The sequence below is a fragment of the Xiphophorus hellerii genome, chromosome 13, assembly GCF_003331165.1.
Source record: "Xiphophorus hellerii strain 12219 chromosome 13, Xiphophorus_hellerii-4.1, whole genome shotgun sequence".
Taxonomy (NCBI): Eukaryota; Metazoa; Chordata; class Actinopteri; order Cyprinodontiformes; family Poeciliidae; genus Xiphophorus; species Xiphophorus hellerii.
Window position 1 is genome coordinate 16,948,950 of NC_045684.1, and position 6,545 is coordinate 16,955,494.

The window sequence follows — 6,545 nt, forward strand, 5'->3', positions numbered from 1 at the left end:
GTGCTGAGGGACATAGCGACACCGTCAGCCTGTACCGCATCCTCAACACACACCTCTTTTCTAAATCTATGACTGTGACACACACAGGGACTTGTGGTTATGACACAAACGTGATGGTATATGGATCACCTGTCTCAGGGCCTCTGAAGAATGCATGGAGAGGTGCCTTCCCAACGCCCTGCTGGCCACAACAACTCAGGCACTAACCAAAAAAAGACTTTATGTTTCCTTTTGTTAACTTAATTCCATGTAAAAACCAAAAAAATGTACACAACTAAAAATATGAAATATTTTGCGTGTTTTCTTAGCACTGTTTACGGCGACAGAACAAACAAAAATCCAGAGTCCATCAGTTTGTAATCGACTATAAATTCAGCTGATCTGTGAAAACCTCAGTGTCATGGCGTGTTGCTTAAAGTGGGACCCAGATGCAGGAGCGGCAGCAGCGGAGAATTGATGATGAAAAACAGAAAAATGAAGAGCAAAACGTAAAAAAATCACGGGGAAAAGAGGGAGCCGAGACAGAGCAAAAAAAAGGGAAAAAAAAATAACAGGAATCCAGAAACCAGAGACGACAGGGAGGTTTAGGGAAAATAACAGACAGATAACAGGGAAAATAATGGGATTTGATGTGAGGAACCAGCAATGAATGACTGAGAATGAGTTGTACATTTGGTTAAAGAACAAGGAACAGATAGCTAATTAGAAACGGGTTTCAGGTGTGAGGAGAGAGAGAGAAAATGGCACATGGGATGAGAGAGAGAACACAAACTGGGTAACTAGGAAAATGAATGTGTCGCTAATAACTAGGCATGAGGAACGTAAGAAAACAAAAGTTACTAATGAACTGAATTAGGGTGAAACAGAAACACTACTGACCTAATCAAAGAAAAGAAACACACACACAGAAATAATAAGCAAACCCAAACCATCCCAAGATCCTAACACTCAGAGGTTTGAAAGCATCATGAAGACCAAGACACAGCAGAGAGGTCAGAGATAAAGTTGTCTAGAAGTTCAACGCAGGACAAAGTCATATAACCATGTTTTAAAAATCTGTAAAAGCACAATTTGTCATCTGAAAACAGAAATAGTATGACAGCTCATTTGCACTGACAGGCTTGGAAAGGGCTAGAAGCAGCTTGCAGCCTCATGCTAACTGGGAGAAATTCTGTCAGTGGCTGCAGAAGACTATGTTACAATGGTCCAGTCAAAGTCCAGATCCAAATCTAATTGAGAATTTGTGGCAAGGCTCAATTTTTACGATGCTCTTCATCCAATCTGAGTTTGAGCTGCTTTTGAGGCTAAATAGCAAAATGTTTTCTGTAACTGGGTTGTCCAAAGTACTACCAAGCACACATTTCACATACTTTGTAATAAAAAAATTTTTTAAAAATCATATTTTCTGTCAGATAAAGCCTAAATAAAAATACTTCAAGTGTGTTGTTGTGATGTGATAAAATGCAAAAATGTTCAAGGAGTACTAATACAGTATTTTCACAAAACAGTTTAGAGTAAATTAATTTCCTTTAGCTCAAAAACAATTAACATTTTTGCTCTCTTTCCTGAAATCCTTATTTTCCTGCCGGTATTGAACAGGGAAACTCTCCTCCCTGCTACATGCATCCATCTTATTCTATACCACCAGTTTATGGAACATGGAGTCCCTGGAATGGCGTGAGAGAATGCAGCTGGAGTGTTTCACAAGTAGAAAATCTAGACATTATGCGCCTGAGCGCCCTTACATAACACATCACTAATCTTAGGCTAACTTCACTAGTGACTGATTAGGTTGTTACCTTGGAAACTGAATCACCTGCTGACAGCTGCACAGCTGTGTTAATGCAGACCCTTTAGTGTAAAACAAGTCGGTCAAATGGCTTCATACAGCTTGAACAGGATTCAAGATGGCAACCTATGTAACTTTATTAGTACAACTTAATTTGCCACAGATTTTTTGTTATACTAATAAATTTCCAATAAGAAAAGAAGAGAAATCTGTCCCGTCTCTTGGCCTCATCAGGTACAAGCCTCAACACAACAGATAAAGAAGCCTCTCTTAATTAGTATTTATTATTATTTTTAATTATGAAGTAAAAAAGAAAGTGCTGTTTTTGAAGTTATGGATCTTGGTCTAAATAACATCGAATGTAGTCAGAGTGTATTTATGTGAGTTTCGATGCTTTGTAGTTTGATATTGTCCCACAGAAAACGTTTGCGTGGTTGCAGCACATTTTCACGCCGGCGAAGAAGTGTGCGTATATTTACGCAAAACTTTGACGCAAAGTTAATTTTTATGCATGCCTACTTGTGCGTAAAATATGGCGCCGCACATTTTTTGTGCGCAGGCACGCTTTATGAGGCCCCAGAAGTTGAGGATTGCCCAGAGAGGGCATCAGGAGCCTGGTGTGAGGAAAAGGTTCCTGTAAGCTGTGAGGTTTACAGCCCATCATGGACTCAACTTAAAAATACTCATATCAGCTGTGCCTCTTACACACAGCACAAAAACTCACCCCACCGCCCTCCAGCCCCAACCCTTCTACTTCCGTTGCGCACTCGGACGTTTACTTACTCCAGTTAATGTCTTTCCCAGACCGCAGTTCTTTTGAGTTTTTGTTTAATCTTTTCTCTCCTCTGTCTTTCATGTTTCAGACATCTTTAACACCGATCCGCGGGGGCTCAGGGAAAAGGAGGAGTGTGGGAGGGGGCAGATGGATTGTTGATACTGTGTTTGTTGTGTAGTGTGAATGTTGGGATAAAGTCTGATTAAAGTCTTTGGAGGGATCAAAATGACGTTTGGGGACAGAAACCAGGGGCGAGCTGCTCACTCTGCAGAAAACTCAAACTGTCTCACTCTGCCATTCGATCCAGCAATCTGCAGTTCAGAAACATGAATATGTAAGCGTGAACAACAACAAACGCAGACTGAGTCAGGAAATGACGGCTTGTTGGGCCAGAGGACTCGCTCACTAGCCCATTCATGGCCAGTCAAGAGCACCGTTGTACTTACTACCAGAATGATGGTTTGGTCTCCAAAGGGCCTCACAGGAATATTTTCCAGCTAACATTTCCAACCATCGAGGGTATTGTACAATAAACACTCAGTTGTTTCCATCTGTGAAAATAAAATAGGAAAAAAACAACATAGAGCTATAATTAGACTGCAAAAAAAACAAAAAAACAACAACAGGAAGCAAAATAAATGTTGGATAACTGTACTGCTTTCTGGATACACTGACATACTAACCTACATGCTTTGAAAATGTGTCCATATAGTTATAAACTTTTTAAAAAATAAATTAACATGCTACATCTGCAAACTTTTATGTAATATATTAGGATTTTATGCTAATAATAGTAGTGCAGGTTGTGAAGTGGAAGAAAATGAAACTTGAGTTTCGTAATTGTTTTACAAATAAAATATTTTTTAAAAGTCGCCTGCAAACATTTTATTTTAGGGATTTCGACCCCTAAAATAAGATCCGTTGCCATCAGAGGTCACCTATTTAGTAAAAAGGATCCACCTGTATGTAATTTGACCTCAGTAGAAACACAGATGTTATTTGAAGGTCTCAGGTTTGCTAGAGAGCCTTAGAGAACAGTGAGCATCATGAAGACAAAGGGACACAGCAGACAAGTCAGGGACCAAGCTGTGCAGATTATAAAACAAGCTTTGAATATCTCACTCTTCAAACTATTGTTACTTGTTCACCTAAACCAACAGGCAAGGGTAGCAGAGCATTTATCAGAGAATGAGTTGGATAAGGTAACTCTGGAGGAGCTGCAGAGATCCACAGCTGGTTTTTGCCTATAAATTGAAAAGTGTGGTGGAAAACCGAAAACACCCAATGCAAAAAGGAGGACTTGTATATTCGAAGGTCAAGTAAATTGTGGACCGTACCTCTCTATGTTGCAGGAGTTATAAAAGTCAAACAGGATTTGCAGGAACTTTGTCACCAGTGATGTTGTGCTTGTTGTCATACAACTTTTTGAACACAAACAGTCTAAACACATGCCAAAAAATAATCACTTCAAATCAGGAATCATGAACCTTTTTTGTTTTTGTTGTGGTTCTTTAAGAAGACATGCATGGACTATCAATGCATGTTCTCTTCATAACATGGGTTGGTGTATGAGTTGATGTTTAATTGAATTAATATAGGAAAAGTGAAGAGAAGCCATTGAATGTTTAAGACTGTTAAAGTTAATACTAATATTGCAATTTTGTTTGGCCATAGATAGTTCTTGTTGCACAGGGCTTCCCAACAATTAAAAATTTATTCTAAAATGATTTTTTGACCACTCTCTGCATATGGATGGACCAAAATGCAGACAGGAGCTGGGATCATGGATCATGTTGAGAGTTGTAATGAAAAAAGATGTTAAAAACTTACAAAACCCCACAGGGAGTCAGAGCAGAGCAAAAACCACAAATCCATGGAAAAAGCCAGCAGGGAACACAGAGAAAAAAATAACAGAGAGTAAACAGCAAAGAGTGAGAGGAGCAGAAGCGCTTAAGTACTGGGAGACTGAATGTGGAACAATAGACCTGAGCTGATTGGCTAATTGATTGCAGGTGTCAGGAGAAAGAGAGAGAGAGAGAGAAAGTGGCACAGGGGGCAAGGGAAAGTACACAAACATATCTAATAATAAAGAATAACTAGACCTAGGAAACATAATTAAACTAGAGTAGCAAAGAATAACTAGAGACAAGAAATAAACTAGAATCACTAAGAAGGACTGAACTAAAAATAACAGAAACAAGACAGATCAAAGAAAGAGACTAAGGAATACAAAATAATAAATAAACCTCAAAACAATTCAGGATCCCAACACTTTCTGAATAATGGAATCAGATAAGGGTAAGTGTTGTTTATGTCTGAATTGTAAGAAATTATCTTTTAATGTTTATGCAAGAAATAAATGGCATATATTTTTCAAACAATCAAGTTGGAAGTGTGTTCCAAAACAACCAACATATTGCCACCCGTGGCCTTTTCTTACAATAATACATATTACTGAAAAGGCCTCATACATTTCCCCATTGCTTCCAGTTAGCTTGAATGGGAAAGAGGGGATTATGGTCATATTCAATCCGTATGTTCATCTCCTGGTACACAGTTTTTTTTTTTAGTTATGGTTTTTAAAAAAACTTCTAACACATAAAGAGATTTAGGTTCTGTGAATGTTGTATTTTCTAACTAATGAGGGTTTTTTTTTGGTTTGTTTGTTTGTTTTCGAGTTCTGCACAGGATGGATCGGTTGCAGCAGATGCTGTCTGACCCCGACAGCTCCTTCAAAGGAGCAAAATGAATTCAGAGCTAAATGAAACAATAAAACTGCCCTTGTGTCCTGAAATTCCAGGAACCTGGAAAAGTTTTCACTTTGATGATGATGATTAAAAGCAAATCTCTTGCTGTTTCAGAGGAACAAGCACACCAAAGATCACCTGAGGAAAAGTTCACTCCTGTTATGATTTTTTTTTTTTTAATTTTCAAAGCTCAGGGAGAGACCAGCTGGTGTGAAGGCCCAATCACAAGGTCTAAACCACAGCCAGAGCGTTCAGCAACCAAGTCATATGGCCAAAGCTGCCTTGATCTGACCAGGTGGGCGAGCCAAGGAACATACCACCAGACAATCCCTTTCACGCTTGACTTAAGCACAAATGTTCTCACAATCCGCGTTCTTCTTATTATAAAGAGCCGAGCCTGAGTCTGCACTCATTAATGCTGTTATTGTTCAGCGATTTAAGTCGATTAGGAAAGGGCCTCCCAGTTTGACAAAAACGCTTTTACCGGAAATCAACACAGCTAAAGGTGCATCTATGCAACGAAGCAAAGTTCTGCACTGCAATGCTCGTCCTTTTTAAACGTTGCTTTCAGTACTGAGCCCATGCTGACAACGACACATTTAAATTAGCAAAGTAGAGCATTCTGAGCCTCCTTCATCTCTGCCTGCCTAGTTTCCTGTCAGATCATAATTACCTCTTCCTTTTAAGATTTAGGTCGAATAAAGAATGCAGTCTGATCTCAGAAAAGCTAAGCAGCCCGCAGCATAATAACCCGTGACTCTATTGTGCCATATCAAACTTTTCACCTCCTCCGGTAATAATAAGATTAGTGCTGTTCATATATGCTGGATTGGTTTGGGGGAACGTGAGCAGATAGAGTAACGTTCCTTCAACAACGTGCTCAGTAAAAACACCTTGTGTGTTTAGGAAGAAGTGAAGAAATGTGTACCAGAGAAAGTATGAATGCAGTATTTTTAGGTTGTTGGATCAGTGCTGCCCTCCAATGGTCACTTGGGAAAACAACAGACAGTTTAATGTAACAACTTTGAATTTACTTAAGTGCCAGCGATCTTTTTTTTTTTACCAGCAATGTCTAATTACCATAGTGGCAACAATGAAGATTTTATTTGTGTTAATTATAGTATACAGATAACAAAAATCCCAATTATTTATTTTAGAGAATCTGAATATTACAGAAACATCAATTTAAAGAAATATATATTATGTTGTGCATTTGTCCAGCAGACACTGATAC